Genomic DNA, 14,111 nt, shown 5'->3' with positions numbered 1-14,111 from the left:
TTTGTAACAACTGCCTTTATACAGGGGTATTTGTATTTTGTCAGAGTGTTTTTGCTTTCTTTTCAAAATGACAGGTATTTATGCCATATGCTTTTACATTAAAGTTTGTTTGAAAGGTATAATCTTAACTACCTGAACTATATCATTTATAATCCTAGCACTTAATTAGTTTCTTTTGTGTGATGTACTTCACACCTAAACTTGCAAGAGTCACAGCTTTGTTAATAATTTTATTTACTTTGTTTTGTTAACACAGACAGATTCCATGAGACAAAGTCTCCTTTACATGGGAGACCAAAGGTGAAAGCCACACGCTGCAAAACTAGTAACACTTTTAAGTGTAGCTAGTCAACCAAATCAGCATGTCTTTAGAGCATGAGATAAAACTGGAATGCCTAGACAAAACCTCACAGACATTTAGAAGAATAAAAATTCTAATCAGACCATGTCAACTAACCAACAACAGACAGCAGAACCCGAAGTTGAAAGCCAGAAACATTTAACTGTGTAGATAATTCTTCGATAATTATTATGATGTACTGCAGATCAAAAGGAAAACAATACCCTTACACAGAAGTCAGTAACATCATCTACTTATCCCTAGTGGCAAGGTTTGAATGTGCCTTGCACGGTTTCAGCATCTATCTTAGAATGAAGGGTGAAACTTGAGAATTTCAAGCTGAGACTGATAGGAAGAAAAATTCTAAGAGCAATGCAAATATCCCATTTCACCTTCTCTTCCCTTCCCCCCTCTCTTTCTCTCTTTCTGGTGCAGGAATGATTGTTCTATAATATTATACTCCCAAGCAATAAGGAAATAGGGATCTTGACACAGCTCCTATAATTCTTTGCGACTACATTTTCTCTGTAGAAAGACTCTTGAAACTTCTTTCCCTAGGGTAACAACCCTTCCCATCTTATCATCCTATCCTTACAAGTTCCCAGGTCTCGTTGCAGGGTCAGTAACATTTTCCATTATTTTGTTCCATGCTTTCTTAAACCACTGGCTTTGATCACACCCACTCTTTTCCCCAGCAGGCTGTTCCATGTTCACTTTTACAAAAATACTCCCTCATAACCGTCTTGAATCCTGCTCTTGCTAATGTCTAGACATGCTCCTGTGGCCATGCATTGCTTTTTAGAGCAAATGAATTCAATGCAGTTTACTATTTAAATTTCTTTAAGGAACATTAAGGTCTCTTCCATAGCTCTAATTTCCCTTCTGAGTTCCCTGCAATGCATTTTATTTTCTTAGATATTCCTGATATTATTCAATTTTTAGGCCTGAATCAGTTATGTTCCTCTCTGCTCTCCAGTGTTATAGTGTTTTGGCTTTCATTGCTTTAACAATAGAAGCATCGTCTTTGCCTTGGAAGAATGAAAATGACTGCAATGTCAGAGAAATGTGTGATGAGTATACAAGCCGAAACATCTGTTAATAGAGCAGCCACACGTGATATCACACATTGTGAGTTCATTTTTTACTTTTCCGATTAGAAAAGTATCCATATAAGCCGACTGTAGTAACAGGCATATTCGGTTCTATTAAATCTCTACCCAGATGGCTCACCAATTACAGCCTATCCTGCAAAGTAAATTCTTCTGCAACCCTTCCTTCCTCAATTTTAAAATAAAACATGAAAGAAAAATACAATTATTGTAGGTAAACAAATATGAACAAGATAGAAATGGACTATTTTTTGTAAAGGTAACAGAACATGAAGCAACTTCCATCCTCTCCTATTCTTTAATTCTTCAATACACAGACATGCCCCATAATTGCTCAGGATGAAGGTCCAATCACCATTATCAGCTCCTCACCTTCAGCATCTAAGAGAGTATACAGTTCGCCCAAACCTGTCATTAAACGAAGGAAAATGAATACTTCTTTAGAGAATGAGCTGAAAAATTGCACAATCTGATTCATTTCTCATTTTAAAGGTCACACAAATATATAGTAAGATATCTCTCAATCTCTTAGTGAAAAAAAATCTGGAGAAAGCCAAAAATAATGGGGAACAATGGCCCAAAATCAGGGGCAAAGTTTAAATATTGCTCTTACAAAATTTAGAAGGAAGTTAGAATAACAGATTTTGTATTAGCATGCATTTTCTGAAAGATATGAAGTCTGAAACACAAATGTTTGTTATTTAGTGGTTTCAATCCTCAGTGGTTTGCTAGAAAACCACAACTTTTATGAGAGACAGACCAGAAATACAAAGCAAAAATCTATATATTCTGCAAAAATTTGAACAGTTGAGATGCATGATAAGAGCCTCTTAAAAAGTCCAGATTTTGTAATCACTAAATTAATCTACCATCAGCAAGTACATTAAGAATTGTTATGATTTTTTTCAAGTCATTAAGCAAAGAAAACAAAATCTTCAACCAAGCACGTATTTTCATGAGACTGAACACAGAATCTACTATAATAGGATACATTTTCTATACTAGAGGTTACATTTATTAAAAATAATGCACGGCTTCAAGATGAGAACACTACTTTTGCAACTAACAAAAAAGAAGTTATGCACTCACCATAACATTCCATGTGAGTTGTTCATCTCGCCTTCATTCCTACTGATGGGTTCGGAGCCGATCCTCAGCTCTGACTCGGCCTACTGCAAAAGCTCGAGGTCTTAAAACCAGCTCGAGGCCTCCTCCCTATCCCATGATGCACTAGTGCTTCCCTCAGATCTTGTTTGCTGCCAATAAACTACATGACACTCTTGCTATACCAGTAACAGAGGAAAAATAGATAAAGGTCAATACAAGCATGAAGTAGGTAAATACTCAGTCCACAAGAAGCTTGGATGGGGGTTGGAGGGTGGGATGTAAGAATGAAGGTGAGATGAACAACTCACATGGAATGTTATGGTGAATACATAACTTCTTTATGTGAAGTTGTTCTATCTCTCCTGTCATTCTTACTGATGGGTTAGCGTCCCAAGCAGCATCTTTCTCAGGTGGCTCACTGGAGTATATTCTTCAGGACAGTGGAACCAAAGGAATCCCTGTCCCTGGGGGCCATATCTACTTTGTAATGAGTGATGAAGGTATGAGGCCTTGACCAAGTAGCTGCTGCACAAATAGTATCTATCAGTAATCTAGCAGTAAAAGGTAATGAGGTGGAGACACCCTAGTAGAATGGCCCTTTATCTTTTGATGTAATGGTGTATTTACTGAACTGTAAGTAAAAGAAATACAGTCTGATAACCTTTTTGATAAAGTGTTTTTCACCACAGGTGTACCTTTTTTGGAATCTGAGAAAGCAACAAAGAACTGTTCTGTTTTCCTGAAATCTCTGGTCCTGTCTAAATAATGTTGAAGCTGTCTGTGAACATGAAGCTTGTGCAGCATATACTCCAAGTTATTGCCATATTTAGGATAGAAAACGGGTAACTCTATAGACTGATTGAGATTTGCCTCTGAGCATACTTTTGGTAAAAATGAGGGATTTGTCCGAAGAGAAACTCTATCATTATGAAATATCATATATGGAGGTTTAATGGACAAGGCCTGTAACTCTGAAACTCTTTGAGCAGAAGTAATGGCCATTAGAGATATGGTTTTCCATGTCAGATACTTCAAGTCACATGAAGAGGTTGGTTCAAAGGGTGGTAGGATGATTCAAGAAAGTACAAAATTTAAATCCCATGGGGTAATCAGAGATTTAATGGGTGGTCTCAAATGTAATGTGTCTTTGAGAAAGGCTTTGGAAAGTCTATGTGACATAATATTAGACCCTCGAGTACCAAGATGAAAGTTAGATATTGCAGCTAGTTGGACTCGAATGGTTGCAGCAGCTGCCCCCTCATAAAACAGTTCAGTTAAAAATTCCAAAACAGAAGATATAGGAGCTAAATAGGGACCAATGTGATTTTTCAATGCCCATATTGCGAATCTTTTCCATTTGTTAAGATACAGCTTCCTAGTGGACGATTTGTGGGAGGATATCAGTATATGCTGAGCTGCAGCCAAAATATCCTGAAACCTGGCTATATTTGGAATTGGAGCAGTCAAGCTGTCAATTTGAGGGACTGAAGAGATGGCTGAAGAGCCCCTGATGAATGAATCAGGAGGTCTGAAACTGGGTCCAGGATACAAGGTTCTTCCAACAGATGAGGCCGTAGGAATGGAAACCAAATCTGACGAGGCCAGTAGGGGGCTATGATAATTATGGCCCTTCCCAGGACACTGGCTTTCTGTAAAACTTTGGGTATCAGAGGAAAGGGAGGAAATGCATAAAGGAGGACCGGGGGACCAATCGTGTATAAGTGCATCCTTTGGGGCATCCCCGGGTGGGGGATTAGGGCAAAGTAGCTGCTGCATTTCATGTTTGTAGGGGTGGCAAAGAGATTGCAGCAAGGCTGACTCCATTTGCAGAATATCTTTTCCACTACTTCTTTCTTCAGGGACCACTCGTGAGGCAATAGAATTGCCCTACTCAGTTGGTCTGCTCTCTCATGGACATCCCCGGGATGTGTGTTGCTATCAGAAAGAGGTGGGTAGAGGTTGCCCACTCCCATACTCTCAGGGCCTCTCGACATAGGGTTAAGATTTGGTCCCTCATTGTTTGTTGATGTATCAGACCACAGACATGTTATCCATATGGATTGCAATGGTCCCTAGAGGAAGAGAGTCTTGAAGGGACTGCAGTGTTAGAAGTACCACTCTCATTTCTAGGACGTTGATATGCAAATTGGTCTTGTATTGTGTCCATGTGCCTTGGGCTGTCCTCCCCTGATAATGCCCCCCCCCCACCCTATCAGGGAAGCATCTGCGGTCACTGTGGCAATTGGGGGTGGTAACACAAAAGGTCGGCCGAATGATACCAAATGTGACATTAGCCACCACTGAAGGTCCTTTTTGCAGGTCTCCATGATTATAATCTGATGGGACATTGGTAGATTCTGAAAAGACCACTATGTGAAGAGGAGCCATTGGAGTATGCACATGTGCATTTGACCTAGTGGGATTGCAATGATTGCTGCCATCACTGTACCCAATATTTTGAGAACTAAAGATGCCGGGGCTTTTTTTCTTGAAATAAGTGTTAGAACCTACTGACGAAGAGCATAGACCCTTTCTAGTGTACGTTTCACAGACATTGTGGTGGTGTCTAAGTATGCTCCTATAAACACGGTATGCTGCGATGGCGATAAGGCAGACTTTTCTAAATTTAAAGTAATCCCCAGCTGACAGCAAAGATTCATGGTCATGTCCTTCACTTGTATGAGTTGTTGATTGGTGGTGGCAGTTAGGAGCCAATCGTGTAGACATGGAAGCACATGGAATCCTAGGCATCTCAAGTGAGCTGTGACTACTGCCATACATTTGATAAATAAACAGAGATCTCTCAGGGTAAGGTACCTGCTATGTCCCCAAATGAAAAAAATGTCAATATCAAGGTGCAGGTACTCCACGACTATTGAAGCCAACCATCAACCACAAAAGCAAAAATCAATAAAAAATGTTTATACTTGAACAGCAAAAGAACTTTATTCCATGGGTTGTTAGCACTTTCACGTCTACTCTGGACGCTTCTTCAGACTTTAATAAAACACTTCATCACTTCTGTATTTAAACACTTATCAATTAAACAGTTAACCAATGAAAGCCTTTGTACGAATACATAACATTTTGTGGACGATGTGTTTTTTGTTTGGAGTGGTGATGTTACTATCTTAGATGAGTTTTTAAGTTACATCAACAACACCACATCTTTTCTTAGGCTGACTGGGGAGAGATCATGTCACCAGAATGACCATCCAGAACTTTGTCTTTTTTACAGATTTGTTCAGTCTGCTAAGATCCAAAATAGGTTTCCAGTCCCCTGTTTTCTTTGAAACTAAAAAGAACCTTGAGTAAGTTCTGGATCCTATCTGGTCTGCGGGGACCGGTTGGATGACTTTTTTTTCTAGCAACCTTTGGATTTCTATGGTTGTTTGTTCCCTGTGATTGGGTGGAACATCTAGGATCTTGTTTATAGGGGGGGGAGAGGTAAGAAAGGGAATAGAGTAACCTCTGGAAATTATGCTTTGTACCCAGCTGTCATTTGAAATTTTTAATCAGGCATCTGGGTACAAAGATAATCACCCCCCCCCCCGACTGCTTCTAGAGGTAGGCAGGTGGGCCTCCTCTCAGGAGTGCTGATAGGGATTCCCAAAGAACTGATCTCTGTCACCCTGATTTTGCGGACCCCCTCTGCTGCATGGATGGCATCTTCCATTATTGCCCCCTCCTCTGCGTCTGGAGGGGGTTTCACCATGAGTTTCCTGAAAAGCTCCTTGAGTTTTACGGAACCACATCTTTCCTCCTTTCTGACCTTTGGGATAAGGTCTGGTAGGTGTGGAAAAACAGACTCCTACAGCAGACAGAGTCTTTCTGTCTTGTTCACTCCTGGTAAGCTTTTCTTTCACTTTTGGACCAAAAAGGGACGATCTATTGAAAGGGGTGTTAATAAAGGATGACTTAAAGGGCTCTGCAAATGGACATAAGTGCATCCAGGAATGTCTCCTAAGAGTAATGCCTGAAGCCACTGCTCTACTCACTCTATCAGCTGCGTACGAGATCAGACACATGGATGAGTTTATTATGGAATTAAGAGTAGAGAGCTGAGAGGATACTTTGTCTGAGACCCCCGCAGCTACTGAACCCTCCTAGCTCGTTAATGAGATATCTTTGTAGCCTAGTGAAGTGTGACCTAATGGCAAAAGTCGCTGAAGTAAACATGCACTTCCCATATCTGTCCATGACCCTAGAGTCTTTTTTTGGGGGGGGGTGGACAGACGTCAAAGTTTCGGATAACTCCTTCTTGGTGGCCGCTGCCACCACCATGGCATCAACAGGGCCTCCTTTTGTAAGAAATGCCTTGTCTTGTTGAGAAGTAACAAACTTGTTGGGCCTCCTAGAGACAGCTTCCACTGTGTCTGGAGACTCCCATGCCTTTCAACAATCTATAAGTTCATCGAAAGGCAGAGTCACCCAAGTGGTGGAGGGCTGAGACCCGAAAGCCTTCAGGTAAACTGAATCATCATCAGTAGGGTTGATGGACTCCCAGCCACCCCTCTGTTTAAGGATCTCCAAGATATCTGCTTAAGAGATATCTTCAGAGGGTGACTGTGGGGACCCTTCTGACTCATTTAAATCAGTGTCTGAAGTGACGGATTCCTGAGGGGAGTCCAGATGCTTCCTCTTGCATAACCTCTTCCTAGGTACCTCCTAAGTGGGAACATCTGGAGAGGTCTCGGAAGAGCAGGGCTCACCCAATGGGGCTTCCTGAGGTTCTGGGTCTGTATGCGTCTGTGGAATCTGTGACGCAGAAGGAGACACCGGTGCTTTAGGGGATGAAGTTGCCGGACCTGATGAAGTGGCTGTCCACGGGGACAATACTCTCCCCATGGCATCAAAGGTCCAGATACAAAGAAACCCCTGGATCTGAAGACACAGTGGATTTCCTTGGCACCAAAACAGTGGGCTCCAAGCCAGAGAAAGGCACCAAACTTACCTGTGTCAAAGCTCCAAGAGGTAAATCGGGCCCGAAATATTGGTTTGACTATCAGCCCCGGACCCGACCGGCAAATGTCAGCTCCGAGACTCTTCGGTCGGCACCGAAGTAGTCTGAGATATCATCTCTGAAAGTCCTGGAGCAGGCGTCTGTGCCGATGGCTCCACTATCATCAGATCTGAGCACTCTGGCTCTGAAACCTCAAGTCAGATCAGAGGAGGAACAGAAGTAGCAGGTAGGATTTTAGTCGGGCTCAAGGGGTCGGAGCCAACAAAAGTTTGGTTAACGCCAGTGTCTGAAGTAGCTTTTGCACCACACAATCCACGTCCATGTCAGATAAGCTCTTTGAGTACCCAGAAGATGGGACTGATGAAGCTATAGATTGTAGTATTGGTGATTTCAATATTGGAGTTACCGGTTCTAGTACTGGGGACTGGCTCCTTACAATGACAACTGTCGGCTCCGGAGTCAGTGGCGCTGAAGTTGTTTGTCAGGCTTAGATGAACTGGTAGATTTTGCTGGCTCCAAAGATCCAGTATTAGAAGACTTTTTTGAGGACTTGGAATGACTGGACTGACCTTCATCCAATTGTTCCTGAAAGGAAGACTTTATTAAGCCTCTAACCACTCATTTGTTCCTTCTCTCATGCAAAACACGTGAACTAAATGAGTGGCAGATAGAACAAGTCTCCTGAAGGTGTAATGCACCTAAACAATACACACACTCCATGTGCCCATCTGTAATGGACATTTTCTGTCCACATTTACATTTCTTAAATCCTGACTTGGACTGTTTAGTCTCTTTATCCTTATCCTGAGACATTTCTTCTATACAACAGCACACACACACAGAAAGCTCATAAAACAACTAGCTTCCGTCAAAGAGAAAAATTAGCCTTGCAATTTAAACAGGCCAATGAACCAAGTAAGTTATATGTATAACTATATCTATATCTATCTATATCTATCTATCTATCTATCTATCTATCTATCTATCTATCTATCTATCTCTCTCTCTCTCTCTATATATATATATATATGTGTGTGTGTGTGTGTACTACACACTATACATCTAAGTCAAACAAATTTTCTAACAGTAATTATTTCTAAATGTTTTCAAAATGACACATACAGTATAATAAGGTATGAATTTTCACACTAACTAGCTACGGAATAGGGAGAATTACAAGGCCTAGATAGAAAAACAGCCACAAGGAAGAGAAATGCTAAGAATATATAGCTACTAGTGGTAGTGTTAATTTAGAATAACAAGAAAACAGAAAACCTTAATCAAATATATAATCTAAATACTTGGAAAATTCAAGTTCACTGGCCCGAGCTGGTGAATCGCTCCCGATCTGTTGCAGCAGGAAATGAGATCTGAGGGAAGCACTAGTGCATCATGGGATAGGAAGGAGGCCTAGAGCTGGTTGAAGACCTTGAGCTTTTGCAATAGGCCGAGTCGGAGCTGAGGATCGGCTCCAAACTCGTCAGTAAGAATGACAGGCGAGATAGAACAACTTCACATACTGTGTTAACCATCAACTGTTGTGTGTGTGTGTGTGTGTGTGTGTGTGTGTGTGTGTGTGTGTGTGTGTGTGTGTGTGTGTGTGTGTGTGTGTAAATGTGTGCCTATATGCACATGACCACACTTGCACGTGAGTGTGTGCACAGGTGCATGCACATGTGTGCTTTGTGTGCACATGCAAGTGTATAATTTTGTGTGTGTGTGTATGTGTGCGTGTGTGTGTGTGTGTGTGTGTGTGTGTGTGTGTGTGTGTGTGTGTGTGTGTGCCTCTGTGTGCATGTCTGGATGGCTGTGTGTGTGAGTGTGTGTGCGTGTGTGCGTGTGTGTGTGTGTGTGTGTGTGTGTGTGTGTGTGTGTATGCATGCACATGTGCATTTGATTGTTTACACACATGAGTGTGTACATGTTTATCTCTTGGTCTAAATGAGACAAAACAGAAAAGGGGGCAAGAAGAACTTCTTGCTTCTAATTTTCAAACAACAAACATTAAAGCAAAATGTTAAAATGCAAATGTGAGCTTTGTAAGTGCGTGTATGTTGGTATTGTGTGTATGTGTGTCCATGTGTGCATGCTCGTGTTTCTGTCTGCATCTCTGTCAGTTTGTGTCTGTGAGAATGAAACCTGGAATGGGAGTAGAGGGCAGAACATACTTCCTACAGAAAACAGACGTTAGTGTTGTTCTTCTTACACTAATTTTTGCAAATGTAAATACATTTAAATAATAAAAAAAGAGATATTTAGGAGCAGACTCCATCTCTGAACAAAACAAAGCAGTTAGTGGTGTACAACTCACATCATATAATTCTGGCATATGTTAAAATTATGATCTTGAAAATCATGAAGTATCAAAATTATGAAAATAGCATTTTATAAAATATTATATTTGCAGGGGGGTCTATGCCCTTTCTGCACCTTTCTTGTTGAATCATTGTCCCACATAGCCTGTCTGCAAATAAACTACTTTAAAGATCACTGCAATTTAGGTTAAGTGAGGCAAATACATTTTTTGAAAACTATTGATTTATTCATTTTGACATTTTATGATTTTGTATTTGTAATTCTAGAGGACTTACATGTAATTCCTCATCAGCGTTGCAGATAACTATTCTACATAAAAATCCAAATCATAATATTTAGTTGGTTAGTTAGCCAGTTAGTAAGGTAGTATCTGCATATTTTTGCTCTCCTGCAATCTGCTTGCCTCTCATGTCCACACTAATCTCTATAAAGCTATTTGTCCCTTACTTAAGGAGACGATCCCTGGCTGAATTCTACTTGATCCTGTAGGTAAGCCCTCCCTTTGCAGGGTAAGAATGCCCTCAAGGTCCTAATCGCCCACGACTGCTTTTTTTGCACGATCTGAATGTGTAGGGGAAGTGTCCAAATCCCATCATTACCCCATAGGGAGGCCCTCTTTCATCAGACAGAAAATGAACTCATTCTATAGCCTCTAGAGCTCCCACTCCCCCAACTTTCAGTGCTAAAATATGACAGCAAATGCATGGTTTGAGGATATTTATAGGAAGGGATCCCTAAATGGACGGAGCTGAGATGATTAAGCACCACTGCACAATTCAGCCTTCTCATGTCCCTATCACTACTATTCATAGGTAGCCTACCTTGCAATAAAGAAGACACATCTTGGTCTTCACCTAGGTGCATCACTGGATAAAAGCTGATCCCACCCTACCTCCACCTCCCCAGGAATGGCATTCTCATCCCCCACCCCCACCTGAGCCATCAAGCATCCAAGTCACTAATCAAACTCAGGTCACCTGGGCCATAGTCAAAGCTTTATACCTCTGCATCACTGGAACAGACACATAATACTTATTTTAATAGTAAAAACACACAAAATACCTCCAAGAGTAGTCTATTTTCTAAATCTCACAATAGCTTCCAAACTTAGCAGTTTTGGCAGGAGAGGTCTTTCTAGACGCAATAGGATTCTTTGCATGCAGTGTCAGAACTTGGAGTGCCTTTCGGTGGTCCATTGTTTTCTGGTATCATCTCAAGGAGCAGTATCATTAGTTGCGATTTTTTTATATACAAATATATAAATGTATCCACTGAATAAAGTATTTTACCCGATAACACTGCTAGTGTTATAACTAATTCTGTGCAGCTGGTCCCACTTTATACACACTTTTTCCAACTCTCTATGGCAAATTTAAGCCCATTTGCTGAATTAAATTCTACCAAACCTTCTGGCAATACATTCCATGTCCTCACCAGAATATCACTGAATTTGTAGTTAGTGATTTAAATATTAAAACTTCTCTGTTGCTTCCCAATGTCCTGCCTTCAAACCTGCCCTAGTTCTTCAATTATACATCTCCTAGATACACACCATTAATATGATGCATCTATATCTCCTAACCACACCAAACTAATATGATGAATGTATATCATATACCCACCTGCCAGTTTTTCTTCCAGCATATGTGTGTGTGTGTGTGTGTGTGTGTGTGTGTGTGTGTGTGTGTGTGTGTGTGTGTGTGTGTTTGTTTTTGTGTGTTTTCCCAGTGTTCTGAGCCTTTCTTTGTATATTTTGTGTTGTGTTCCCCTTCTCATCTTGGTATCCTTCATTTTGTATCCTCATCTAGATTAATATTTCTCTCCTTATATGATTTTAAGAACTGATGATAAGCTGTTACATGTTGAGGTATTCCATTTCCCACTGTCTGCTCTCACAGTTCAGTTTTCCATTCCTACATTGTATGGCATGTGAAAATACTGTTGATTCTTCTGAACCTCAACTGTTGCTTCATATAAAATTAATAGACAAAGAAATATAGCCATGGTACTTAAATAAATAGAAATGTTCTCCGCTAATCGGTTGTGCTTATCTCCACTGCCCACCACTCAGATACCAGTTTTGATGACAGGAGTTCCAAGACCACTACTGTCATCTCCCTTACTTTATGCCATTGGAAAATAACCAAATCAAGAAAAAACATTTGGATACCTTACCTACCTGTTCATATAGCATTCATGAGACTAATGTTGCCCTATCTATCGGGAATCAACTTTCCCATTTAGGACTCTGGAATAAGTTAAAAGTTCACAAGTGTCCATTCTCTGAACTAAAGAATATTGCTGTTTTCCTTTGATAATACGGAAGTAATATATATTTTAATGTTCTTCTTATATGACTTATATCACCATCCTCACTCCTGCCCATGTTTAGAATCCAGAACTGTAATCATTGCTTACTTTAAAGTGGAGATATGCTTCAAGTCCTCAGAATAAAAACTCTGACTAAAATAAATGTTAAAATGGGATTTCAGTTTTTCTGTATTTCACTGTTTGTTTTACCTCCTGGACATAATGTGGTTTTCTTAAACCTTATAGCTTAGAATTTTTGAAATGTCATTTTAAGTGTTCAGTCTTATGAACTCATTGTCTTTTAGCTAAGATCAAATGTAACTACAACAATGTCTGGTCAAAATAGTGATTTTGAACATGTGAGAAATCATCTGACCATTATTTGAAGCTGTTGACCGCTTTGATACTAGAGACTGAGGCATAAGAAAAGTAGATCCAAAAGGTTGTAAAAGATCTAAAGCCTGGTACAAATGCATTGTTTTTTTTCATAAAAGGAAGAGCCTACATTTATTTAGATACAAGTTTCATTACGGGTAAGTGTCAATATTTATGATGCAGCTATTTTTTCAGGGGGCCTCATGAATTTGCTATTATTTTATGTTTCTGTTTTTATGTTTATACTGTGAAAAAAAATTGTTGAATTAGAGCTAGAAGTAAAAAGCTATGATTCTGTCTGTAGGGTTGGGAGGGTGGCCTAAGGGTTAAGGTGTTTGCCTTGCAAGTGCAAGGTGCAGGGTTTGAGTCTCACAAGGGATAATTGACTAGGCTTGAAATGGCACACAAGGGCAATTAACTTAGTACTACTCTATAAACCTATAAGGTAGGACCATAAGAAGTGCTTAACTGTTGGGCAAAAATATTACAACCACATAGCTATGCTTGCCTTTCATTATGCAAATGTGTTCTCTTAACACTGGCAGTATTTCATGTTTTGTCTGTAGACTTACAATACACATATTCTTAGAATGCATTGTGAATGTTCTAGCTGTTGTAGTTTAAATCTAGATACATTTTGTTAAAAATAGCACAGTCAGCATGCAAAAGTCATTTCCTACCCAAGACCTGAAAATAATGATTGTTTTTATTAATGAAACAAAACTGTAACAGTACTATACTGACATGGGTCTGCTCATTTTACATATTCCTTTACACTTGATGCGGTTATAATGTAGCAGTGTCCTGCCAATTTCATCCACATCCCCACGTATTTCAGGTAGTTGTACCATAGCTGCAGCTGGCCTGTGTTACAAACCAGTAACGTACTGATTTTCTGGCAATAACTGAGAACACTGGACCAAAGCAAAGTTTTTGTGTACTGCTTAGAATGTTTTGACAGTATGGTGGTCTGACAGCTGTGTATTCTGTAGCATTCTAAACTTTATTAATTACAATAATTTATGAAAGCTCATCTCTGATGAAAACCTACATAACAAGAAAAAAACCTGCTATCCGATGCTCTTCTGAAGTACTAGCTGTCTGATTTTGTAGAACATCCCTGATTTTTGGCTTATCCATCATTTTTCTTTCTGGTAAATCACTGGGAAGTCTGTGTATAATGTCGGATTCTAGATTATCAGATTTTATAGTTTATAAAAGGTACATTAATACAAAACCTGTTGTTCCATATACTTTTGAAGGTGCCTGATTCTGCCTGTTCTTTTGACCTGTAACTGTTAATTGTACTGCTTTAGCCTTTAGAAAATCACACACTGATGCAAAAATTGTTCTGTTAACTTTTTTAATGTCCCTGATTTTGCCGCATATTTTTACCCTGATGCTCTTAAAATGTTTGATTTTCTGATGCACTCAGTAATAACAGGCATTAGCGTTCCATAGTTATTGCTCAGAAAATGTACTGTATGTTAATGCAAAGCCTGTTGCTTCAGGAATATGTAAAACTGGCATATTAATACCAGAAGCAATACCAAGACTGCCATTCGTGATGGCAACTAACGCTTGGTCCAGT

The sequence above is a fragment of the Protopterus annectens genome, chromosome 8.part0, assembly GCF_019279795.1.
Source record: "Protopterus annectens isolate FY-2018-M chromosome 8.part0, PAN1.0, whole genome shotgun sequence".
Lineage (NCBI taxonomy): Eukaryota > Metazoa > Chordata > Ceratodontiformes > Protopteridae > Protopterus > Protopterus annectens.
Note: the sequence above shows the minus strand (reverse complement) of the source record.